This window comes from Grampus griseus (genome assembly GCF_964374135.1).
Source record: "Grampus griseus genome assembly, chromosome: 6".
In the NCBI taxonomy this organism is placed as follows: domain Eukaryota; kingdom Metazoa; phylum Chordata; class Mammalia; order Artiodactyla; family Delphinidae; genus Grampus; species Grampus griseus.
This window is the reverse complement of record NC_139000.1, coordinates 32,214,794-32,242,558: the sequence shown is the minus strand read 5'-3', so window position 1 is coordinate 32,242,558 and position 27,765 is coordinate 32,214,794. Positions and strand designations below refer to the sequence as shown.

Genomic DNA, 27,765 nt, shown 5'->3' with positions numbered 1-27,765 from the left:
CCCCACCCGCACCCTCCCTGCCTCTTTATTTTCAGGTTTTTTGAACTGAAATTTAAAAATCTCTTTATGTTCTATAGTTTTTCTTTTAGCTTAGTGTGAATTGTGGGCTCTTGGAATCTTTGAAGTGGGAAGGTCCCTAATCTACAGACACGACACATAAATTAGGTATAATCTTGAAAATACCCAAGGACAAGAGTCTTACTACCTTGAGAGATCCATTCTATATTTGAGTGGGTCTAATTATTAGCTGTTTCTTCCTTGTTTTGAGCTAAAATTTGCTCTAATTTTCACCTTAAAGTCCTAATTCCATCTTCTGGGACAATACATGTCTTCTACATCAATATTTTAAATTAACAGGTCATAAAATAAATTTTGGAATTACATCCAGCATTATATTTAATGCAACTGAATAGGATAGAATAGGATAGGACAGAATAATAGAAGAGTAGAATAGAAAATATTAGAGTTATAGCATGTGAGAGACAGGTTTTTTTTTCAAGGTTTTGTTTCAGTTGTTTATAGATGTAAATGTGCGCTAGGTTTGATATAAAATGTCTTTCTTGCTATGGGTTGCCACCGAAAAGTTTGAAAAACACCAATTCCTTCAGATAGGTTAAGACATCTGTGTCATGGACCCCTATGTCTTCTGTTCTCCAGATTCAATATCCCAGTATTCTTCAGTACTTGTCCATTTGTTTCTAGTCCATTCCCTACTTTGGTCTCTCTTCTCTGACTAGGCTCTCTCTTGAATGTTCCTCTTGAAATGGAAGGCGCAGAACCTCCCCAGCTAGGACAGGACTGGGGACCAGGGTACAATACACACGTTGGGGCAGGAAGACAGGCAGGAGTTCTCCCTGCTTCAATGTTTGCTAAGTCCTCAGATGCCTTCAGCAGTGGAGAACCAAGGTCATTGACCCTATCACCAGAAAGCTTCCAAGAAGGTGTTTTTGGGAGACGTGGATTCAAAAATACATAGTGCACAGCTGCTCTACCAGGTTTCAGGGTAGTACCAAGAGAGAAAGAAGACCACCATCCTGTGCACTCCAGGCCCACACACAATTATTATCTCACTGAATCTGTGAGTTACGCAGTATCGTTTTCACCTCATTTTATAATAAGAAAACTGAGGTTCGGAGAAAAGATGAGAAACTTCTTGATGTATTTTAGGAGTTATAAAACTTGCAATAAATGGTCATCAGACAACCTGCAATGTGCTATAGGTGACAATGGTGGTAGCTCTCACTTAAATAGCACTTTGTTGTTTTCAAGACAGTCTCATATCCTGTATTCCAATCATCCAGGGGTATGTGCAGGGTCCATGATAGGGTTCCTATCTTCCAGATGAGAACATGGGTCCAGGGAGATTATGTTACTTGTCCAAGACCACACAGCTAGAAGGTAGTACAGCTACTTCTAACTTGGGTCGCAACTCTAAATCCAATGCTATTTTCGTGGGCCTCTCTGCCTAATGCTGACAGTTTTACCCAGACCTACAGAAGCAAACTACTCTTTATCTTCCCTGGTCTGGAAATTTACAAAGAGATTCTAGGATGCTAATGCTCTATCCAGCTATCCTGTTATGACCAAGATGGCATTAGCCTTTGTGACTCTAGAATAAGATGGATTCTTCCCGTAAATGGCCAACAAGCTGGGGCCAAGTTGTAAACATTATTTACATCAACCTCAGACAGTAGCTGAATCTGTAGCTGGGGTGCCAGGGAATATATGAGAAAACCAGGCAGCCTTAATCCCTGCAGCACGTGTGAGGAAATAAAGACCACCTTGACTGATGGCTGGCTTGATACGTCTGAAGAGGATTAAGTCTGGCTGCAACAGAAATGGCTGGGAAGCCAAAGTGAAGAGAACTCGATGAGGTATGGCCTACAAAGTTTAAACTTCTAATCTCCACGGACCAGAGTGACTTCGTAAGGAATTCAAGAAGAACGCAATTCGCTCAACATATAATAGGATCCTGAAATCCGAAGAATGTTTTCCTGAGGGCAGAAAAAGGCAAGAAGTGTACTGGTGCCCACTGTGGGATGACTGAAGGCTCAAGCAGACTGTGGCAGTGCTACTTTGATAACTCAGTGCTACAGGGGTATTGCAAGGGTTGATGACATTTGCAGGTGTTGACACCTACCCAAACTCATCTTCTAGCTTAACAGGTAGAAGCAAGCAGCTAAACATATCCACGCATTCATCCAAACCAGCAGACTGGCAAAGTCAGGCCCAGCAATAAATGGAGTTTAATCTCTGGAATTTAACTTGAAATACCGTCACTGGATTTTTTAGGTGATTCTCTGGCCCCCCCAATCCCTGCCCACTGTTTTTCTTCCTTTAGGGGTTTGTCTTTTGATAATAAGCTCTACTTGCATTTGCAAAATATAAAAAGTGAACTTCCAGATGGACTTCTTAAAGTGCAATCCAAACATGAGGGAAACAAGAAATCCAAAAGTCAAAGGCGAGTGGGAGGTTTTCTTCTCCTCCAAATCTCTGGGGAGTCCGATTCATTCAGCATGTTCACATTCTGGTTTAATTTCCATTTTCTATAATAAGAGATGAAGATGTAATATGTCAATGTTGATGTATCAGAGAGATGATGAATTCCAGGCTAAAACACGGCGACATCTGCTTGGAAACGAGATGGAAGAAATTAAGATGCTTACCATGATTATTTTCCTCCCGAGCAAATTTATAGTATCTTTGGTCTCAAGGGCAGAAATTCCAGACAGATTAGCTTTTCATCTCCTAGGTAACTCTCTGAACTGCACAGCTATAGAAATTCTTTGCTTTAACATTGGGTGTCCTTATTAGGGAAATATCTTAAATTCTGTGCCAACAAAGAAACTCATTGACTACTAAGCAATAATCATGAAAAAATTTATGACATGGATTACAAACAGGTGCTCCAAAGAGAACAAAAGCTGGGGTTATTCACCGCTTGGACTAACTGGAAAACATTATTTACATCTAGCACAGTACATTTTATGCTTTTAGTAAATATTTTTTCTGGGCTATGTGTCCTCATATTCTAGGGAGGGTAAGTTTGCTTAAGTACCAGAGGGAATTGGCGAATGTAAATAGAGCTACATAATAATAGGTGCTAGAGCACTAGAATTGCCTATACTATACTCATTCATAAATTAATCAACAAAAATGTATCCAGGCTCTACTACATTCCTGTGTTCAGCTCTGGAGATGCAAAGATAAATACAATATGATGTCTGCTTAGTTCAAATTTGCTTTATTTACTTTTTACAAACATCTTAGGAAGCTGTGCAGGCATAAGCATGTCCATTTCATAGATGAGGAAGCTGAGGCTTGGTGAGGTCACATACGAGGAAGTACCAAAGTCAAGACTGGTACCCCAACCTTCTTTCTTCAAATCCAGTGCTCTGCCCACTCCCTCACACACTGGCATGATTGAGATGAGATCCAAAGGGGGTTTGGATGACCCAAGGGCAACCACTGAGGGCAACCTCAGTGCCTGAGGACATCAAAACTGGCTTTTGACCCAGTATTAACATCCCAGTGCATTCCATTTTCATTTTTTATCCAGATGTTTAGCACCGTGTAGACACAGCTATGGTCTCAATCATGACTAAGTGATACTTTTCAGGAATTACTGAAATGCTCATTGAAAAACTATTCTAATTGCATTTTGAAATGATCCAGTGGGGGAAAGTGTTTGGACCTTTTTGAAGCAGTTTCTCTCAGAATTTAAGCAACAGGAGTTGTAAAATATTCCCCAAAATATTGCTTGGCATGACAACCTCTTTCAACACAAATGAGCCATTGATAAAAAGGAATTTGTTAAGAGAGACAGGAGTTGGGGTGAAGCTCATTAGCCACTTGGTTGCCAGGGAAGCGAAGCTGCCAGAGAAGCCTGGATTGAAGATGAACACGGTGGGTGGGGGCCTGAGTACACGGGTCATTTGCAGTCAGTAGGGGGCAAAGAGGACATTTTATAGCCTTATTAGGTACAAATGATTTGGTTTTTTTATACTGGCAGAATCAATATGTAACTACTCCAAAATAACCATGATGAAATGGAAACAACACAATAAAATGGAAATGATTTTGGGGTGAGAAAAACCTAAATTGGAGGATTCCCTTACCTGTTAGTTGTGTGACTTTGGGCAAATCTCTGAACAACTCTGAACTTCCATTTCCTCATCTCCAAAATGAAGATAATCAATCCTATCTCATAGGATGATGAAGGATTTGAAAGCACTTTTTAAATGATAAAACAGTATGTGAATCCAAGTTTTCCTTTTTTATTTACAAGAGAAATTCAAATCCAAATACAGTGTTGAACATCTCTCTGTGCTCAAATATTATTCATCACCAATGCACTCTAACTTCCAGCTGCCCCAGCCTTGGTCACACTCGTGCTGCATCTGTCCTAAGAATGTATATTCAGAGTGCCTTCTGTGGGTGTTTCCCAAGGCTTCAGTTCTGTGATCACAAGCCTGAGAATGTTTGCTGCATCTCTGATTTGAGAAAGCAAGCCCTTCGATTAGTTTTCTAAGCACCATTATACAAAAGGCCACACAGAGACTACATTCAGATGTCTGACGGCCATCTTGAGCTTGACTCTTGATTTCTAACCTCTCCAGCCTGTTCCTTCACTAGTTCCTCGCACCTCAGCAGACAGCAACTCCATTCACTTTTCCCCGTCCATGTCCAATCCATCCCCCAGTCCTGTCACTGCTGTCTTGAAATACATCACTCATACAAGCTCTTCTTGCCTCCTCCCCCAGGGCCACCCTACTCCACCCCGCAAGTACCCTTGGTCTGGAACACTGCCAGTCTTCACTGGTCTTTTCCACCCTTACCCCTTTACAGTCTATTATTCCTGCAGCAACCAGAGTGTCCCTTTAAAGATATAAGTTAGGCCAATCACAGAGACCCTTTCCTAGCTCATTAAGAATAAGGGCCAAAGTCTTAACCACGGTCTACAAGACCCCAGCTGAGCTGATCTGGCTTCCCACTACCTCTCAACTTCATTTCCTTCCGTCTGCTCAGTTAATCCAGCCACTTTGGTGCTCTAGTCCACCAATACCCTCTTGCTTTGGGAAAAATTTGTGCTTGTCATTCCCCTTGCATGGATTATTTTTATCCCAGATGCTCACGCTTCATTTTTTTCACTTTACCCAAGATTCTGCAACAAACATCATTTCCTTGGAGAAATAATCTCCTGATCTCTTCTGCTGCTTATTGTTCTTCTTAGCACTGACTTATATTATATTATGTTATATTATACCGTATTATATTATGCCACACCATACTGTATTATATTATTGTTTATTGTTTGTCTCCCTACTGGAATATAAGCCCCACAGGGGCAGATATTTGGTCTCTTTCATTTGTTGCCGTATCACCAGCATTTCGATTAAATCAGTACATTGTAGATGCTTTCAGAGGCTGTGTGACACATCCTTGAAACCATCAGGAGACCAGGGCTGCCTTTCAATTGTGGGCATACTTAATCCAGCTTGGTCGATGGTATAATCGAGTTTAGAAAGAACCATGTATCAACCAAAAGGTATCCTGCCTGGAGCTGAGAAATAAGGAGTGATTGAAGAGCACGAAAGTCCTAGCTCACAGGAGTTAAGTAACTTGCCCAAACTTACAGATAAAATATAGAAAAATTAGTATTTGAACTGAAGGGGCTGAGAACATGCCACCCCAAAATATGCCACTTTGGCATATTGATTATTTTGAGCTGAAGGCACATGCAGGAGGGGTTCTCTGACCTCCCCCTTTTGACCTAAAAACAGGTTATAAAGTTTCCTGTAAGCAAGGTGACCTCCCTGCACCAGGAAAAGAACATTCTTATCACCAGGTGAGTTGACACCAAAATGGATCTGTACAAACAAACCTATTAAAATAATCCTTATATTCCATTTGTTTCCCCAATATATTTCCTAGTCACTTTTCCACAACTCACTGCCCCTAGAAGCTTAAATGCCTTTTCCTTTGTTTTGTCACTTTTCCACAAATTTATCATTCCTTGTTTAAAAGGGTATATAAGCTCTTGGTTCTAAGAGCTTCTTAGGGTTTTAATTTTTCTTATGGAGGCTCCTATGTACATGTAAAAACATTAAATAAAATTTGTATGCTTTTCTCTTGTTAACCTGTCTTATGAAAGTTTAATTCTCAGGTCCAGCCACAAAACCTAAGAGGATAAAGGAAAAATTTTTCCTCTCCTATAGAACAATACTGTAGACAATGCTACCTCCCTAATGCATTTAAACTGAATGGAACGTTCCTGCAGTAGCCCCCAGATGTAGGTGAGTTGGACCTCTGAGTTAGTTCCTGCAGTCTGAAAAGATACCATAGAATTTCTAGAGCTGATAAGCAGAGACATTGAGCCTGGACAACGATGGCCACTCCAGGGACCTCTGGTGGCTGCTACCTCTGACACCCAGGAAGCTGTGAGAAGTGTAGCCTCCTCTCAGGCCCTAGGAGGGTCTCCAAAAAGAAGATTCCAGCCTATTGGTCCAGCCTGAGCAGGTATCATGGAATTCACCCAGAGAAAAGGTGAACTTTAGCTTCATTAATGATTGTGAAATTCTGGCGTTTGGTTCCTAGCGACTGCTTCTTTCCTCTAATTCTCTTGAAATCTCTCAGCTATGAAAGCTGGTCACCAGGAAGATGTTTGTAAATATCCCTCAAGGGGGCTGTCCTCTGGGCTAGAGACAACGTCCTGACTCCAGAGGCTTACCAGGTCCTCTGAAGTTGGCAGAGGAGATGGGTCACATATGTTTGTCCACATACCTAAGGAAGGAGATGTTTTCATGCAGGCACCACTAAACCTCGATAAAGGCACTTCTCACCTGTCTTGTAAGAGGCTGGGTCCTGTCCCTTCTGTAGCTCCCAAATCCTAGCACACTCTGAAGTGAACTGTCTTCGCCAAGGGCAGAATAAGTAAAAATCCTCATCAAGACGTTTTGATCTCATACAAATACCAGTTCTGATGATCTCCAAAACTCTCTCACTGTGCTTTGCACAGGCATTACCAATAACCAACGATATTGTTCTCTCCCGGGCATGCTGAGAGAAAAAGCTATTTTGCTGAAGATCGTTTCTTTGACATTCACGCTCCAACAAGGATAGTCTCTTCTGGGCCTAATTTGACTTCTTTATGTGCCAAGAGGAAACTTTCTATCTGAAGGGCAGGCATACAGATAACTGAAGAGCCTTTAGGAGGTACTTTATAATTTCCTTGAATTTCCTAGAATGTTTGGAGAATAATGTGTATTGATTAGCTGTCTCTTTCAAAATGCTTACACTTCTCCTACCCTTTTATTTTTTTAAGGGAATTAACAGTGAAGAGAAAAAATAAGAATATAGCGACTCACTCATCCATACATTTCCATGAAATGTAACAGAGTCCATGCAAGGACAGTGGAAGCCAAGCGGCTATTCCTGATGAATTTGGAATTGAGGTCATGGAAATAAGAGAGATGGCAGTGACTCCTTGAGACCATGTTATAATCTGAATCTGACACTAGGATGGCCAGCGTGGTGACTGCACGGCAACTTCAGGAGGCAAGAGTTGAGATCAGGGGCACGTGACCTTCAGCTGCCTGGCACAAAGGGAAGGGGAGTTCTGAGCATACCACAGACCTAGTCTGTGTCATTTAACATGCAGAGCATGACACTCCTAGGGCAACGTTCTCATAGAAAATTCTGCTTCCAACCAATGAACTGGCACAAAACAAAAAAATTAAAGCTATGACCAACGATGTCACATAACAGCAAAACAAGCAAGTCCGAAGGTTTTTTGTTTTTTTTTTTTTTACTATAGTGCCCTATGTGCAGGGCTTCTGAATTTTTTTTTCCTCCAGCCTAGGCCTTACCTGGTCACTCCAGGGGATCGACATTTTAGCATAGCAAAGACTACACATTCATGACACATTAATGAGCCATGGCTGAAGTTTTGCTAGTGGAAAGAGCACTAGATTTAGAGATAGGAGACCTGGGCTGTATTCCTGATTGTGGCTACTAGCTGCATAACTTTGCACAAATCACCTAATTTTCTTAGTCTTGTCGCTACATCTATAGAATGCAAAACCTGGAAAACATAAAGGACTAATCTTATGAAGTAGGCATTATCACCTCCATGTTACAGGTGAGGAAACTGTGGCCACACAGTTAATAAGGAAAAGAACCTAGGCAACGTAAGATTTTTTAGATTACGTTTCTAGTGTCTGTCTACACCATGATTTCCTGAGCTGGCCTTGACCAAGAAGGAGAAGGAGTGATCAGGAGTGGACTTCACAGCGTGAGAAGCCCAGGAAGGGGTGTTAGCAGAGAGGGGAAAGAATGGCAGCGAAGCTACTGCTTATCCACCCAACACTCAAGTCCACTCATGCTCTTACCCCTTGGATACACCCTCTGGCTTCTAAGGTGAGGAAAAGACCAGTCCCTAAATCTCTGAGGACCAATGCAAGTGGACATGCCTCACAAGTAGAAACAAAGGCCTGGAGTCCATTCAAGGAACTAGAGCCTTTGATTTTACGTTAAATGCATTTTACATTTAATGTACTGTGAGGTGAGTAATTAATTAATGCACAGAGCATTAAAAGTCTCACATTAAACTTCACTGAGCCCAGTTTTGAGTGTGAGGTAGCAAAAAATAACAGCTCCTGAAACCATTTTCTCTTTTTTTCAAGGTGTCCTTTAGGGAAGTTGGAGTTACAACAAAAGAAGTAAAAGAGTTTGCTTTGGTCTTCTTTCCAGCTTTCCTGTAACTTCTGGGTCCACCCTCAGTGCCAGCAACAGCCCCACCTCCTTTCCTCTGACAAGTCTCAGTCACAGCCTCACCTCCTAAGGGAAGCCTTCCCTGGCTGCACCCAGAGTCAGGGGACCTATTCAGTGTTCCCACCCAAAGCACCAGGAATCTCTCCTCTACAGCATATCTCACGCTTCTACTTGTTCCATTAAATTTTGGTAATTATTGGTTGAGTGTCTGTCTTCCTGAGAGACCCTGAACTTCTTGAGGACAGTGACCATATCTGTTTTGTTCACTCCTGAGTCCACAGAGCCAAGGGCAGTGCCTGGCACACAGCAGTAGGTGTTAGCTGAACTGCGCCCTGTTCATTAGTTTCTCCTTCCACCCCAAGGTCTGAATCACTTACCACCAAGAGCTATTCACAGGGCATGCATGACGTGTGGCATCGTGTTGGGTGACGTGGAGCCCAGGAACTCATCTTCACTCCCGGAGTGAGCTGGCACTGAGCCAAGAGGCACCATTGCGGCATCTTGGAAACAACACTGCATTTGTAGTCAGGACACCCTGCTTCAAACTTGTTTCCCCATCTGTAAAATAGGAATATAAACACCTAATACACCTACCTCACAGAGTTGTTCTGAAGATCACATGAGAAAAATAAATGAGAGAAGTTTCTATATCATGCAGCATCTTACCGTGAATGCCCAATTTTTACAAGTGGCATGAGAGGAAGGTGACTTCTCCTAACCCCCACAGCAGAGCTCTCTTGTGGCTCTCTTTATCACCTCCTCCTCTCCAAGCCCCTCACAGGTGTGTGTTCCCAGAGCTCTCATGGCCTACCCCCTTATTTTACAGATGAGGAAACTGCAACCCAGACAGAGGAAGAAGTGACCTGCCCAAAATCTGACATGGAGTCAGAGGCAGAGCCAGGACTAGACCCTGGGCATCTGTGTCCTTTCCACCTATCCACCTTGGGCTGCCTCCTTCCCATGTCTCCTTGAGTCAATTTCCATACCCCTGGATGGCTCCTTCTGCCCCTTTTGAAACCATTCCTACCCTCACTACACAGACTACAGATACACAAAGGTGCCAGCTCAACTGTTTGTTAAACATGAGTTTAGTTGGGATGTATAGTTGTTAGAGGGCCCAAAATATTTTTGCCTAGGCCAGCTTGATCCTTAATACCCCTCCCATTTTCAATTCACTGATTATTTTAATGAGGCACCTTACCAGCATCCCCTCTTACTCTCTCCCTGCAAAAATAAACACATTTTTCCTCTATAGAAGAGAATTTTAGATTCACTGTTACCTGATCATTTCATGCCTGGGGAGAGGAGTCTTAGCAGATCAAAGCCCAAGTGTGTGGTGCTGAGGTAGGGACGGGGAGAGGGGGATCACGAAGGAGGAAGGGTAAATAGTGCAACACCACCAACCGAAGTAATGGCACCCATTCATTGCACTTTCTATTAGCAGTGCTGTGCTAAGCCCTTAGCCTGTGCTATTTTTGTTCTAAAAACAGACAGTAACGGGGTGTACTATGTTGAATACTGCCCCCCTTAAATTCATGTCCACTTGGAACCTCGGAATGTGACCTTATTTGGAAATAGGGTCCTTAGAGATGTAATTAGCTAAGATGAGATCATACTGTAAAAGAAGAGAAAACAGAGACACAGACACACAGGAAGAACAGCATATGACTACAGAGGCAGAGACTGGAGCGATCCTTCTACCAGCCAAGGAATGCCAAAGATTTCTGGCACCTGCCAGAAGCCAGGAAGAAGAAAGGGAGAACAGTTCTCAAGAGCCTTTGGAGAGCGTACGGGCCTGCTGACACCTTGATTTTGTACTGCTAGCCTCCCAAACTGAGAGAGAAGAAACTGCCGTTGTTTTAAACCATCTACTTGGTGGTAGCTTGTAACAGAAGCAATAGAAAATGAACAGAGGAAGTATTAAAACTCCCACAACCTAGATAAAGTTAGAAAGTGTTTCAAATCCAGCATCTTTGAACTTGGTAACAACAGTAGAAGGAAGCGGGGGGGGGGATTCCTATGATTAGTCTCCATTTCATGGATTAGGCAACTGAGGCCAGAGATGTAAGACAAAACGCCACAGTCACATAAGAGTAAGCATTACAGCTGAGACATCCATTTCAAGTCAGGCCCAGAGAGATGCTGCCCTAAAACACAAATACCCTTCCCATTGCCCATCCTTTGCTCCCTCCTCCGAACAGAGGGGGAAAATCATATCTCTTTCCCAGCATCATCTGGGGCAGGGCACACTTCACAAAAGCATGAGCTCTCAGGCTCCTCCAGCCCCTCAGCCAGGCCTGTTTCTGGGTGGCAGGCCCACCCTTCTTAGATCTAACTTCCTAATTCTGACTTGCAGGGACCAAAAGAGAATCCAAAAAACTCACAGATCTTTGGTAAACTAGGAACATAGACTTGATCTAATAAGACAAAATTGGACTACATTTGAAAAAAGTAGAGCGCAGTCAGCTTGTTATTTGGCCTTGAATGTGAAAACACTTCAACAAAAGTGGTTTCTCCTTATCATTAATTCTCTTAAAGAGAAATTTACCTAAAAGTCATCTCCCTTAAAGTGTTTTGAAAATTAGATGAGATTAAAACGAGGATGTTAAAATGAAATTAAGCCATTGTTTTAGGAGGCAAGATTTTAGCTAACTGACCTGGAGCCTTGAATGTCAAGCTGAAAATTTCTAACTATTCTAGAAGCTACAGCAGAGATCATCAAAGGGCTGTGAGTCAGGAGTGATGTGCGCTCTGGAAAGGCTAACTTGGCAGCCATGAGAAGGATGGATTAGAGGAGAGACTGGAAGACAATTTGAGGAGGTTGTGGTAAAGGTCCAAAGGAGAGAGCTGAAGCCAGGGCTGAAGTGGGAGAGGATGAATGAAAGCGGAGATCAAAGACACATGGCTGGGCTTCCCTGGTGGCACAGTGGTTGAGAGTCCGCCTGCCGAGGCAGGGGACACCGGTTTGTGCCCCGGTCCGGGAAGATCCCACACGCCGCGGAGCAGCTGGGCCCGTGAGCCATGGCCGCTGAGCCTGTGCGTCCGGAGCCTGTGCTCCACAACGGGAGAGGCCACAACAGTGAGAGGCCCGCGTATCGCAAAAAAAAAAAAAAAAAAAAAAAAAGACACATGGCAGATGTACAATGGCATTTACTCATGGCTGATTGTGGGGAATCAAATGGGATAAAGCCTGGATTTTAACAGTCAATGAAAGTGAAAGGAGGAGAAGGAGCAAAGGTAGGCAGGAGGATGAGTCTGGTTTTGTCAACAAGGAGGCTGATGTGACCATGGGAACCCTGGCCAGTTATTTGAATTGTGGTCTTCTCATTTCTGGACTTTGTTTTAGCGACAGAAATATAAACTCCCATCTTATTTAAGTCATTGATATTTTGGGGTTTCTGTCTCTTGCAGTCAAATATAAGCCTAATATCAATATTGGGGCTCTTTCCCCACAACTACAATCTCCTTTGAAAAGATAACACTTCATCCCCAGAATGTTCATAGTTTTAAAAGAAGCTGCTTCTCCCTCTCAGAGTTCTCATACTCAACCTATCGTCAAAGCTTACAATTTCTCCTTTGAAGATAACTTTTAGATTTGCCTTTCTAGTCTAGCATTCTTGATGATGCTCTTGTCTATGTGACCACTCACCTGGTACAGCATCCTCCTCTCCATCCCACCAATGCAGACACTGCTAATGGCCTGTCGTACACTGCCCTGATTGACAGCCCTGCAACCTGCCCCAACAATTCCAAATGCGCCACCTGACTTTCAAGATCCTGCCAAATCTGGCTTTGACTGATCTGACATTATTTCCCACCTTTTACCGACATGAATTTTAGTTCTAATCAGACCAGTCTTCCTTCCAAAATACTATACCCATTCTGAGCTCCACAATTCACTCTACTTATTCTACATGGAATAGCTTCTCACACTTCACTTGGCTACAGTGTGTATTTAGCTATCTCCATCTTTCAAGGACTTGAACAAATTAGCCACCAGTTAGGAGCAGGTATGACTTGAACCAGGACAAAAATCCAGTAAGGCTACAGGCAAGCTCCCAGCCAGATATCATAAGCAACTAGAAAGCAGAGATCCCATCCAGTACCTCCTCAACATCAACCCCTTCCCGTAGTTCTGAGAAAAGTGGTCAATACTGAATCTGGAGAGATTCTCCAAATGTGGGAAGAAAAATAATGCAAAATGAAAGTGAAATCATTTAAAGATTTAGAGACAAATAACTAAAACTAAAACTAAGTGATAGCCTCTCCCACATAAATATAATTGGATTTAAAAACTAGAATCTACCACCTCATACCCTTTAGGATGGTTACCATCAAAAAATAGAAACTTACAAGTGTTGATGAGGGTGTGGAGAAATTGGAGCCCTTGGGCACTGTTGGGAATGTAAAATGGTGCTGCCGCTGTGGAAAACAATGTGGCAGTTCCTCAAAAAATTAAAAATAGAATTACCATATGATCCAGCAATTCCACTTCTGGGTATGTATTCAAAAGAATTGAAATCAGGGTTTTGAACAGATATTTATACACCCGTGTTCATAGTAGCATTTGTTCACAATAGCCAAAAGTTGGAAATGTCCATTGATGGATGAATAGCTAAACAAAATGTGGAATATACATACAATGGAGTATTATCCAGTCTTAAAAAGGAAGTTCTGACACATGATACAACACGGATGAACCTTGAGGACATTAGGTTAAGTGAAATAAATCAGTCACAAAAAGACAAATAGTGTAATCCACTTATATCAAGTACCTAGAATGGGTAAATTAATAGAGACAGAAAATAGAATGGTGGTTGCTAGGGGCTAGGCGGGGGAATGAGCAATTATCGTTTAGTGGGTTCAGAGCTTCTGTTTGGGAAGATTAAAAGAGTTCTGGAGATTAGCTGCATAACAATGTGAATGTACTTAACACTACTAAACTGTACACTTAAAAATGGTTAAGATGGTAAATTTTATGTTGTGTACTTTACATCAATTAAAAATAAATGTGTTTTTTAAAAATTAGAATGTATAATATTTGGTGTTCAATTCTGGAAGCACATTTGAATCACCTAGGGAATTGTTAAAACAAGACATTGATTTTTCCCTCCCCTCCCTTTCTCCTCCCCTAGAGATAGTTATCTAATCAGTTTGAAGTAGAGTTGTGGATGATTCTAATGTGTACCTACAGGAATCACTATAGCACAGGAATTAGGAAAAAAATGTCAGTGATCTCACACATACTTTATAGACATGGAGTCTTAGAAGAAATGTGTGAGAGCAACAAGAAAGAGCTTAGACTTCAGTTTAACATACCTGAGGTGGATTCCCACCCTACTACTTCCTAGCTTTGTGACACTGGGCACCTTATGCTTCAGTGCCTGGCAAAGTACTCAGTGTCTAGCCTGATGCCTGGCACACAGGAAGCTATCAATAAATATTAGATTAAAAAATAACACATCTCTCTGGGAGCGTAATGACAATATTGTTACATTAGTCTGAGAATTAGCTACTAGAAACAATAAAGGTAAAGTCCCGGGCTTCCCTGGTGGCGCAGTGGTTAAGAGTCCGCCTGCCGAGGCAGGCGACACCGGTTCGTACCCCGGTCCGGGAAGATCCCACACGCCGCGGAGCAGCTGGGCCCGTGAGCCATGGCCGCTGAGCCTGCGCGTCCGGAGTCTGTGCTCCGCAATGGGAGAGGCCACAACAGTGAGAGGCCCGCGTACAGAAAAAAAAAAAAAAAAAAAGTAAAGTCCCAAAATAGCACATGGCACACAGTAGGCATGCAATAAATGACAAATATTATTACAAATATTATGGAAAGACCTTCAGAGATCATTTAATTCAACCTCATTTAGCAGATGAAAACAATGGGGACCAGTTAAGAGAAAGGATTCTTTACCCATGGTTCATTTTATTATATAATAGCCTTCCACGATTTAAACTTCTGTTCTCTGATGTTGCCTACACCAAGACTTCCAAATATCAACATTGCTGTTCAAACCATCACTTATGACAAGAATTGGGATGTGTTCTGATAAACCTGTAGGTGCCTTGCTCAGCAATGTTACATGGGCAGAATGTATCTCTTTATGACAATCTGTGGAACATCAAATCTTAGACTTGACACTCCACAGGTCTGAGTCACTATGTATCGAAGGCAATTTCCCTGGGTTCCCTGGGGAGTAAATCACTCCTTGCTGGTTTTCAAGGGTTTTCTCTAAAATGAGGCTTCAAAGCTTCCAAACTGTCAAGACTTCAGTGACCTACCAACCAACTGTGGTGCTCCATGGCTCTCAGTTATTCACTGACAGCCCCTACACAGTGTGGTCAGAGGAAGGTACTCAGACCACCTCTGGGGCCCATTAAAAATGAAGATTCCAAGACCTGAGGGTGCAATCCTGCAACCTCCATTTTGCCAGACTCCCAGGTTACTCTTATGCATGTTAAAGTTGAGAATCATTGTCATTCCAGGAACCATCTGGCAGTTCATTCATTCCAGTGTTCAATATTTTACTGAGCAGGTACTCCATGCAGGCCCTGTCTTTGGCACTATAGACAAAGTAAAAGAAGACATTGTTCCTATCCTCAAAGAACTCAGAATCTGCTAGAGGATAGACAAACTACAGGTGATATAGTACAGTGTGGTCATTCAATCATTTCATCATTCACCAAATAAATATCAAGAGCCCACCATATTCTAGGCATAGATTCACATACAGAAAGGCTGTACGGTATAGTGGTTAAGCCATGGACATGGCATCTGCACTGCCTAGCTCTTATACTATCAGCATGACCTTGGGCAAGTGACTTAACCTTTGTATGTCTCAGTTTCCTCATCTGTAAAATGGATACAATAACGACACTTCTCTCACAGGATGACTGTGATGATCCAATGAGTTAATAGATGTAAAGCCTGGAATAGTCTCCTGGCACATAGTAAGTGCTGAGTAGATTTCTATAGGAATCTAAGCTTCATGAAGGCCAGGATCTTTGTCCCTTTTATCCCTAACACGTAAAGTGGTACCCGCCACATAGGAGGCAATTACTAAATAATTGTTGAATGGATAAACGAATTTCTGTGGGAGATTGCCATCAACATGGCAAACTGAGCTGTAATTAACTGATTCTTCTCCTCACTTTCAACACATATATGTTGAGAAATATAAATAAACATTTAAAAATACATATATGGTCTCAAAATAAAGATAAATCCTCAGATACTGAAAAATCAAGGAAAGAAATCACAAGTATAAGTGTAAGCAGAAGCTGGCACATTAGAAGTCTCAAAAATTGCCAATTCTAATGATGGTGGTGGTGATGATGGTGATGATGTTGATGCAGCTGCCTGAAGATGACGGCTGGATGAAGATAAGTCTTGAGAAGAATTACGGGGCACAATCTTCCTAGACCAACTACATGGGAATTCATTCTCCCTGCTTTTGTCTGTGATAAATATCACCCACATATTTACCAAATAGATTTCAACATCCATGAATGTGGAGCTGCCTAGCTCATCTCTATCTCACCTGTTCATCACATGATCACTGGATTTCATACACTAAACTAGTCCCAGAAATTTCCCTGAGGCACTTTTTCCTGGTCCTGGGTCATCCATATACAAAGTTGTAAACTCACAGACTCTAATGTTTAGAAGAGACATAACATGTCAAGAAGTTCAAACTCTCAGCCAGTGTTTCACTTCACTGCTCACCACAGCTGCTAAGGTTGCTCAGCCTACTGATCATATCTAAGGAAAGGATTCAAACTTTCATGAGTTTGTTAGAAGAGATTAACATTGAGACTTCTTACAGCCTGCTATAACCTGTTCTAGCTCTAGCTGCTTGGGATACCAATCTATAAGGGATGATAAAACATTAGAAAAATAGTAATATGGCACCTGAAAACTCAGGTTTCTACATGAATCCTTTAAATAACTGGCAAAATGTAAGTTGGACCCGCTGAAAACAACGTTAACACATTGGAATAGAAATTTAAAAAGTGTTCTCAACTGGCGTTAGCCAATCCAAGGTGAGCATTTTCATTTTTTGCATGTGCAAAGTATACGGTGAAACTACTGGATACACCACCAACTCTGAGACCAGCCAGTTAAAACCAAATAGTTCACGGTGCAGTGCCGTTCACTGGGAATGAGGGATTCATTTTATTATTTCAAATGTAAACACTTGGCCTTTCTCACCTTCTGAGATGGCCCGGCCTCTGTCTGTGGAGTGTGTTTCTCTCTAAATAAATCCACTTCTTACCTATTACTTTGCCTCTCACTGAATTCTTTCTGCGATGAGACATCAAGAACCTGAGCTTCATTAAGTCCTGAAACCAGGTGTGTGATCTCAGTTGGAAGACTGTGGGTTTTGGCTGGGTTTGAGTCCTGGCAGCGTGGGTTCAAGTCCCAATCTGGGTTTTGGCTGGGTTCGAGTCCCAACAGCGTGGGTTCGAGTCCCAGCAGTGTGGGTTTGAATCCCAGTCTGGGTTTTGGCCGGGTTTGAGTCCCGGCCGTGTGGGTTCAAGTCTCAATCTGAGGTGCATGATTTCAGCTGGTGACCACGAAGGGACAGTGATAAGGTAAGAAAATGTTTGAGAGTTAGGTCTTGGTCCTACAGAGGCCCATGGGATGCCACAAACCAGGCACACTGGGGAGGAAGCTCTGCTGCTGTCTGCTCATTTTTGACTGGCAGGTCAACCCTGTATACTTACGCACATCCAACAGCAGGTCCAGGACAGAATTGTTCATCTCTATACTCTTCTCCTTGACTCTGAGGTTTTTCTCCTACATTCTTGTGTTCTTATTCATTCCTGCTCTATTTCTTTCTTTCTTCTGTTAACCCCAGAAGACCTGTGTGACCACCAAGGTGTACTCTTTATTGCTTTTACTCCTCTCCCTCTGACCCTTACAAATGCTGACCCTTTATTCCCAACTGATAGCTAGACCAACTCCTGCTCATCGTCAACACTGTTGGGGATGTCTTCTGTGACATTTTTTTTGCGACTTTTTGGGAACTAACACTGGCTGGGAGACTACCTTGGAAGGGATAGCGTCTAAAATCATAAGTGCAAATCTTCTGACCAAATTGCGCAGTGGATTTTGACTTAAGAGTGGAATTTTGGATAGCCTGGGAGTTAGAGACGTCACCTCAGGCTTGTATGAAGTGGGTCAGGCTGCATCAATCCCAACCAATACCCCTCTGGGCCATATACTCTGGGATTGGGAAAGATGTGGACAACAGGAATTAAAAGGAAAAAACTTATTAGGTTATGTAATCAGGTTTGGCCACAATATGAGTTAGGAAATTTAAAATGAAGTGAAGTACCGTATATTCAAATTTTCATGGCCTTGCATCTAGGCAATGAAATCCAAAAGGAATTTAAGGTGTGTATAGCTCAGAGGGATAACTCTAGGAAGGACACAGAGGACATTTTAACTGACCCACCCTACAGGGCCATGGATCCTGAACAAACGTGGATCCCTCCTCCTGCTAGGTACAAGTCCTTTTGACTATGCATTTCACAGCTCAGTCTGCCCCAGACATCAGGCGTGAAATTCAGAAAGCAACTGCTGGTCCTCAGACTCCAGTGATTGTTTTGTCCCAATTGGCTTATTTGGTTTTCAGTAATAGGGATATGGCCAAAAAGACTGAACGCACCCAGAGAAATATGAAAAAGGCCCAAATGACTGCAGTGGCTTTGTCCACTCAGAGACCACTAAAGGGGAAGCCGGTTTTTCTGGACCAATCTGGCCCTGGCAGACCACAAGGCCCATGGGTACCCATACAAGGCCAGCATACCCTGTGTGGACAAAAAGGGCACTGGAGTGAGGATTGTGATCGATGTGCCCTTTGCATACAGCCAGGGCATTGGAAGAGGGAATGCCCCAGATGCCAGAGAGTGAAGGGGGCCCCTCGGCTATTGATGGTTTTGCAATCAGAAGACTGAAGGGGCCCAAAGCCGAAAGTGGCTCTGCCTAGAGATACCAACTACATAACTAATGTCGAGCCTTGGGTGGTCATTGATGTGGCGGGCCACTTGATAGAATTTCTTATAGACACTGGTGCAACCTTCTTGATCTTAACCCAAAGGACTGGAAACTCTGGCAATCATAAGGAATATGTAATTGGGTTGTCAGGGAAGAGACACAGGCACACTTCCCTGGAACTCCTTTTGTGCAAGATCAACGGCCAGCTGTTATTACATGCCTTTCTGTTTGTGCCTGACTGTCCCATCCCTTTAGTGGGAAGTGATTTATTAACTATGTTAGGGGTCACTCTGTTTCTCGAGGGGCAAGGGAACCACCCTCATCACCAAATGGTTCTAACAAAAAGCAAAAAAGAACAGATAAAATCTGAAGCTAAAATAGAAGCCATAGTAGACCCTGGAATGTGGAATATCGAGGTTCTGGGCTTAGCCAAAGATATCCAGCTGGTGATTATTAAGTAAAAAGGGTTACACAGTGTCTAAATATAAGGTACAAATTTCTTAAACCTAGGGAAGATCCTCAAAAATGTTTGTAAGTAGATTATCAAAATAGGAGGCCACTGGTCTGACTAAACTGACCATAGCTGATATTCAGAGCCTGACAGGAATTTTGGAAGAGGCCTTCTCCCCTAAGCTAAATGAGGAAAAGTAAAACTTTCCAACTTAGGTGAATGGGTATGTCAGTCCTTCAGTATCATTGAGGTAACCACCCAATTCTTTGACAAAGAAAACAAAACTGTCCTTGTCTTACAAATGTAGTCTTTATAGGGCCAGAGGTGTGGCTCCAAAAATAATCCAAAACCCAGGAATCCTTTTACCACTCCTCAAACCTCCCCTATTTATGTTAAGAGGCTTGCAAATATTAAACAAAGGGGAAACAAAGTCATCTCAGGAGGAACTTGCCTGTACCTTTGAGATGCAAATGTCCTATCTGGTCTTCTCAGGAACTCTTCTCTCTGCCATCTTTTTAAACTGCAAATTTTAAGAAGAGGGTAAAGTAATTTAGAACTTGACTTGTCAAGGATAAATAGAAATCTTAAGTGTCTTGTCTGTAAACACTAGTTCCATCTGCTAGATTGATCTGTTCCATCTGCTAGAAGCCCAATTTGAATCCAACCCCTTGTAACTGATGGCTTTTATGTTGTACCTGACTTAGGGCTGAAATTTTGGAATGGGAACTATGAGGCCTCTGTGTTTGTTTGTGTGTTCATATGTATCTATATGTGCGTTGTAGGTATATGGTATTGCCAAAAATTAATCGTAAAAGAGCTCTACTTAATTGTTTTTTTAAAATTAAGCCCTTATGTAAATACTCAGAAATAGAAAACAATCTGGCCAGAATAAATTTCAGGTTCATGTCATCTGGAAAATATTTAATACTAAACTGATATCTGCTATTGAAGGTGGCTTAAACTTGTTGGTTTGATTAATATAGGCGTGTTAGAGTCATCAATGCTAACTATATTACTTCTGTTGTACCTAGGTTTATTAGAGGTCAAATAAGACCTTATTCTATCTGTTACAAATTTGTCAACAAGAAAAGTAATTCAATGTGAAAAAAACTTTTAAGAAAAGTAAGATATGTGTTTTTAGTAAGAGAAGGTGTGAAGAATGAAAAATACTGAAAAGAGTTACGCATGATCAGAATTTTCTAAGACTGGATTGAATTTAGTTGGGTAAATGGATTTTGTTAGGAATGGGCCAGCACAAGACTGGATTTGGTTTCTTCCTCCAAAGTATTCTTGAAATGCTGCTTTTGACAACAGATTGTGTGAGTTTCTTTGCCTTTAAGTGACTTGTATTTGCTTTTGAGATCTTTTGTAACTTTGGTTAAGGAATAAGTATTGTCTCACAGTGACCTATGCTCTTATTTGATCAAGTGTTTTAAAACTTTTTGACAAACTTCCCAAATATCAAATTTTAATTAAGTTTCTTTTGATTTCCAGCTAACTTTAGGGTACTTTATAGGTCCCCTGAGGTATCTTAAAGAGAAATATATAACTAGGATTATTTGGTATGTTAAGTTAAATGTAATAATTCGTAATTCTGGTTATTGTGACCAAGTTTCTTTATCGATTACACTGTAATCAGATGTTTAACCATGACTTTTAAGTCTTTTGTCATTTATAGATATTTTTGTACTCTGATGCTGTTACAAAAAGTGCTTCATCATCAAAGAGATTCACAGAAAGGCTATGGAAACAATTACAACAGTTCCACACCAAGATGATGGCTATGTGAGGATTCCAGCCCATACTGACTTAAAACAAGGAGCTGCCCTGCCCCTGGAGCCCCTAGATCAGGCATCGGAGATTTTTACTCCCTGACAGACAAGGTTGATGCCCCTATTCAGCCTTGAAGCAGTTACCGAAGACAGACTATCACCCTTCTGCTTCCCATAAGAATATGGGAGTAAACTCTCTGAGGGGGAAATAAAACAGGAGGGAAGGAGGCAGGGCACAACCTTTGAAAGAATGACATAGCCCGAGGACATGACATAAACTGATCAGAACCAAATGGGTCCAAGATGGCGGACAAGTCAACTTCCACTAGACCTTGAGCCTCAGTATACACTCACATCAACAAGCTAAATGACACACCCACAGGTGCCATGACAGTTCCAAGACCAACCATAAGGATCAAAAAGTGGGCGGTGGCCCAATTCCTGGAAATCCCTGCCCCTTCCTAAAATAGCTGGAATACTCCTCCAGCAATTTTAGCCTATGAAAATAGCACTCATTAGCCTATGAAATTACCCAGTTCTATAAAAACTGACAACCCCATACCCTGGTGCCTTTCTCACTTTCTGAGATGGCCCACACTCTGTCTGTGGAGTGTGTTTCTCTCTAAATAAATCCACTTCTTACCTATCAAAAAAAAATATGAACACTTTAATATACCTCCCCCAAAGCTGATCTGATTCTGAACAATCATAATTCCTAGACAATTCTAAATAAATAAAATTGTTAGGATACACTGAGTAGTCTCATTTTTAACATAAAGAGGCACACCATTTTTACTACCAGAAAATCAGTTTCTCCCTGAACCTTCTAAAATATTAAATATTTAGAGATTCTCCTCTTCAAAAGCACCCACTTGTCTCTGTCTAGCCCTCGTTCTGTCATTGGAAACACCCTCTCATTACCTGCCTCCAGCCCCCCAAACATCCATACCCATGCTTGGTCGGCCTCTGAAAACCAACTTTGCTTCTAGACAGTCAAGGATTCCTGGAGGAAAGGTAACTACTGGGTGACCTCAGTTCCCCTGCCCACTGGCAGAGGCAGCACAGTACACTTATTAAGCCCCAGGGTCAGGCTACCTGGGTTTACTTGCTGGTTGGAGAATGCACGTCACCCCTCAATAACCATCTGACCCTGAGCAAGTTACTCAACATCTCTGAGTCTTTTACCTCCTCTGTGCCACAGGGATGACAGTCATAATACCTTACTTATCGTGCAGTTATGAGCTAAAATGAGGGAACACGTGGAAAGCATATAGAACAGTGCTTGGCACAAAGTAAGTGCCCAATACGTACTAGCTATTTTTTACTGTTGTCACTGTGCCCTCTTTGATCCTAGATGACTCTTTCCTCTCCACTCTATCTCAGGTTTGTGTCACCTCATAACCAAATTTCTGCCATGATTTGAGGCTAGGACTATGGAAATACAGTAGACATTACGGAAGATTTCAAGAAGGCAATAACATTAAAGTTGGACAATAAAAAATTTCTTTCCCTCTATTTGAGTGCTTATCAGAAAACTGGAAAAGGAAGAAATTAAAGAATTGCATAATCCCCTTAAAATTCTCTATAGACCAATCACGGTCCCTTCAACTTCCATCTATATATTATCAGATGGGTATATTTAGTACTCTCTCTCCCCATCCCAATATGTCACATCTTCCCAACCTTGTTTATTTGTCAGAGCTTTCCCCCTAACTTTATCTTTTCTAAACCTTCTCAGCCCAAACATATGCCATGTGCCAGCTACAGTAACATCAGGGCTTAGCAGAGAGGAGTTACACATCCAAATTTTCCTGAGCCCTCTATTCCTAAGAATACGAGTAACTTTGAAGAAACCACACACTAGACTAGGTAAAAGTAAATACCTATAAATACTAGTTAGCTAAAAATAAAATAAAATAGCTTATTGGACTCAAATTGCTTTTTATTTGTGCCATTTCTGTCAGTGTCACACATAAATTTTAATTATACTAAAAGAAGAATTAAGGAACAACTGTCAGGCAGACAGACTGAAAGTGACAGGGTTGCTGTAGGTTATGAATGTTGTTCACTGCACAAAGGCAACCAGCTGAGGGGTTAGTGGGGCCTGAAATCCAGCTTCTCACTCAAAAAGCCATGCATCCTGGGACACGTGGAATTTACTCAGAAGGGACATATTTTTCTACTTCATACAAAGACACCATATGGGCTAGGAGTGGTTACATACAGGGTTATTTAGTAAATAAGCAAATATATTGAGGATAACGGGACCCAGATTTCTCACTGTCAGAGAAAAGAGTTTCAAATATGGAAAGGATGTTGGGTTGGTGGATGTATCAATGTGAACTCATGACATTTCATACAGATCGATATAATTTATGTGAGTCTGTGAAGGTGTGTACATGAATACATTTCCTAGCTACTTCCACCAAGTGGGTCTAGAATCCATGATATACCAGTAGCAATGATCATATTAATATTCTCTGATAAAAGGAATCAGAGCCCATTGGAAAGATAGAGGATTCCAGGGCTAGGACAACGAAAATACAAGATGAGTCAGGAACATCTTGTGGTTCTAGAAAGTAAGAAAGTGCTCAAAAATCTTGGGAACGTGTCAAAATTACAGAAGGCTAGCTTGAAAGGGTTCCCTCCTTCCACCTGTCTCTAGTCTCCCAAACACCCATACCCATGCTTGCCAAAATCAGGGAAAATATGAGCATCAAAATAACTATTGACAATCATAGATTATAACTCATTAAATAAAATTATAATCTAGTAATTCATACTGACACAAACGAATGAATAAAAAATAAATGGGAGAGAGGGAAAAACTGTACCTTAGAATACCAACTAATAAATACAGAATAATAAAAGTTAGAAAATTGTCATTTGGTAACTATCAGAGTAATAATTCAGGCAAAATGATCAATGGATGCTTACATTAATGGGTGAAAATTTAACGGGAACAGGATATTTCATCCCAAGGTATAACCCCATAAAATATTTATCAATTAGTGAATACAAAATACTTATTCATTAACGACAAAATCACTATTTATTAATCTTTTTTTTAACATCTTTATTGGAGTATAATTCCTTTACAATGGTGGGTTACTTTCTGCTTTATAACATAGTGAATCAGCTATACATATACATATATCCCCATATCTCCTGCCTCCTGCGTCTCCACGCTATCCTCCCAATCCGACCACCCTAGGTGGTCACAAAGCACCGAGCTGATCTCCCTGTGCTATGCAACTGCTTCTCACTAGCTGTTCTACATTTGGTGGTGTATATATATCCATGCGACTCTCTCACTTCGTCCAAGCTTACACTTCCCCATCCCCCCGTCCTCAAGTCCACTCTCTACGTCTGCATCTTTATTCCTGTCCTGCCCTTAGGTTCTTCAGAACCTTTTTTTTTTTTAGATTCCATATATATGTGTTAGCATGTGGTATTTGTTTTTCTCTTCCTAACTTACTTCACTCTGTATGACAGACTCCAAGTCCATCCACCTCACTACAAATAACTCAATTTCGTTTCTTTTTATGGCTGAGTAATATTCCGTTGTATATATGTGCCACATTTTCTTCATCCATTCATCTGTCGACGGACACTTAGGTTGCTTCCATGTCCTGGCTATTGTAAATAGAGCTGCAATGAACATTGTGATACATGACTCTTTTTGAATTATGGTTTTCTCAGGGTATATGCCCAGTAGTGGGATTTGCTGGGTCATACAGTAGTTCTATTTTTAGTTTTTTGAGGAAACTCCATACTGTTCTCCATAGTGGCTGTATCAATTTACATTCCCACAAACAGTCCAAGTCAGTTTCTTTTTCTCCACACCCTCTCCAGCATTTACTGTTTGTAGATTTTCTGATGATGGCCATTCTGACTAGTGTGAGGTGATACTTCATTGTAGTTTTGATTTGCATTTCTCTAATGATTAGTGATGTTGAGCACCTTTTCATGTATTTGTTGGCCATCTGTATGTCTTCTTTGGAGAAATGTCTATTTAGGTCTTCTGCACATTTTTGGATTGGGTTGTTTGTGTTGTTGATATCGAGCTGCATGAACTTCTTGTAAATTTTGGAGATTAATCCTTTGTCAGTTGCTTCATTTGCAAATATATTCTCCCACTCTGAGAGTTGCCTTTTCATCTTCTTTATGCTTTCCTTTGCTGTGCAAAAGCTTTTAAGTTTCATTAGGTCCCATTTGTTTACTTTTGTTTGTATTTCTATTTCTCTAGGCGGTGCGTCAAAAAGGACCTTGCTGTGATATATGTCATAGAGTGTTCTGCCTATGTTTTCCTCTAAGAGGTTTACAGTGTCTGGCCTTACATTTAGGTCTTTAATCCATTTTGAGTTTATTTTTGTGTTTGTGTTAGGGAGTGTTCTAATTTCAATATTTTGCAGGTTGCTGTTCAGTTTTCCCAGCACCACTTATTGAAGAGGCTGTCTTTTCCCCATTGTATATTTTTACCTCCTTTATCAAAGATAAGGTGACCATATGTGCGTGGGTTTATCTCTGAGCTTTCTATCCTGTTCCATTGATCTATATTTCTGATTTTGTGCCAGTACCATACTGTCTTGATTACTGTAGCTTTGTAGTATAGTCTGAAGTCAGGGAGCCTGATTCCTCCAGCTCTGTTTTTTGTTCTCAAGATTGCTTTGGCTATTCTGGGTCTTTTGTGTTTCCATACAAATTGAGAAATTTTTTGTTCTAGTTCTGTGAAAAATGCCATTGGTAGTTTGACAGGGATTGCATTGAATCTGTAGATTGCTTTGGGTAGTATAGTCATTTTCACAACATTCCTTCTTCAAATCCAAGAACATGGTGTGTCTCTCCATCTGTTTGTATCATCTTTAATTTCTTTCATCAGTGTCTTATAGAATTCTGCATACAGGTCTTTTGTCTCCTTAGGTAAGTTTACTCCTAGGTATTTTATTCTTTTTGTTGCAGTGGTAAATGGGAGTGTTTCCTTAATTTCTCTTTCATATTTTTCATTATTAGGATATAGGAATGCAAGAGATTTCTGTGCATTAATTTTGTATCCTGCTACTTTACCAAATTCTTTGATTAGCTCTAGTAGTTTTCTAGTAGCATATTTAGGATTCTCTATGTATAGTATCATGTCATTTGTAAACAGTGACAGCCTTACTTGTTTTTTTTCTATTTGGATTCCTTTTATTTCTTTTTCATCTCTGATTGCTGTGGCTAAAACTTCCAAAACTATGTTGAATAATAGTGGTGAGAGTGGGCAACCTTGTCTTGTTCCTGATCTTAGTGGAAATGGTTTCAGTTTTCCTCCACTGAGAACGATGTTGGATGTGGGTTTGTCATATATGGCCTTCACTATGTTGAGGAAAGTTCCCTCTATACCTACTTTCTGCAGGGTTTTTATCATAAATCGGTGTTGAATTTTGTCGAAAGCCTTCTCTGCATCTATTGAGATGATCATATGGTTTTTATTCTTCAATTTGTTAATATGGTGTATCACATTGATTCATTTGCATATATTGAAGAATTCTTGCATTCCTGGGATAAACCCCACTTGATCAAGGTGTTTGATCCTTTTAATGTGCTGTTCAATTCCGTTTGCTACTATTTGGTTGAGGATATTTGCATCTATGTTCATCAGTGATATTGGCCTGTAGTTTTCCTTTTTTCTGACATCTTTGTCTGGTTTTGGTATCAGGGTGATGTGGCCACATAGGATGAGTTTGGGAGTGTTCCTCCCTCTGCTATATTTTGGAAGACTTTGAGAAGGATAGGTGTTAGCTCTTCTCTAAATGTTGATAGAATTCACCTGTGAAGCCATCTGGTCCTGGGCTTTTGTTTGTTGAAAGATTTTCAATCACAGTTTCAATTTTAGTGCTTGTGATTGGTCTGTTTATATTTTCTTTTTCTTCCTGGTTCAGTCTTGGAAGGTTGTGCTTTTCTAAGAATTTGTCCATTTCTTCCTGGTTGTCCATTTTATTGGCATAGAGTTGCTTGTAGTAATCTCTCATGATCCTATGTATTTCTGCAGTGTCAGTTGTTACTTTGTTTTCATTTCTAATTCTATTGATTTGAGTCTTCTCCCTTTTTTTCTTGATTAGTCTGGCTAATGGTTTATCAATTTTGTTTATCTTCTCAAAGAACCAGCTTTTAGTTTCACTGATCTTTGCTATCATTTCCTTCATTTATTTCTGATCTGATCTTTATGATTTCTTTCCTTCTGCTAACTTTGGGGTTTTTTTGTTCTTCTTTCTCTAACTGCTTTAGGTGTAAGGTTAGGTTGTTTGAGATGTTTCTTGTTTCTTGAGGTAGGATTGTATTGCTATAAACTTCCCTCTTAGAATGCTTTTGCTGCATCCCATAGGTTTTGGTTCACTGTGTTTTCATTGTCATTTGTTTCTAGGTATTTTTGATTTCCTCTTTGATTTCTTCAGTGATCTCTTGGTTATTTAATAGTGTACTGTTTAGCCTCCATGTGTTTGTGTTTTTTACAGATTTTTTTTCCTGTAATTGATATCTAGTCTCATAGCGTTGTTGTCAGAAAAGATTCCTGATACGATTTCAATTTCCTTAAATTTACCAAGGCTTGATTTGTGACCCAAGATATGATCTGTCCTGGAGAATGTTCCATGAGCAGTTGAGAAGAAAGTGTATTCTGTTGTTTTTGGATGGAATGTCTTATAAATATCAATTAAGTCCATCTTGTTTAATGCATCATTTAAAGCTTGTGTTTCCTTATTTAGTTTCATTTTGGATGATCTGTCCATTGGTGAAAG

The 27,765-nt window shown here is 40.9% G+C and overlaps 1 long non-coding RNA gene across 1 annotated transcript in view; it reads right to left on the bottom strand.

Moving 5' to 3' along the window:
- Window positions 1-2,346: 2,346 nt before the first annotated feature.
- The window catches only part of LOC309824608, a 239,512-nt gene continuing 214,093 nt past the window's right edge, over window positions 2,347-27,765 (bottom strand). The window contains exons 2-4 of the long non-coding RNA XR_014296949.1: window positions 19,675-19,737; window positions 9,150-9,330; window positions 2,347-2,546 (exon numbers count right to left, since the gene is read on the bottom strand). This is a non-coding gene — a long non-coding RNA (uncharacterized lncRNA). The remainder of the gene's footprint in view (window positions 2,547-9,149; window positions 9,331-19,674; window positions 19,738-27,765) is intronic.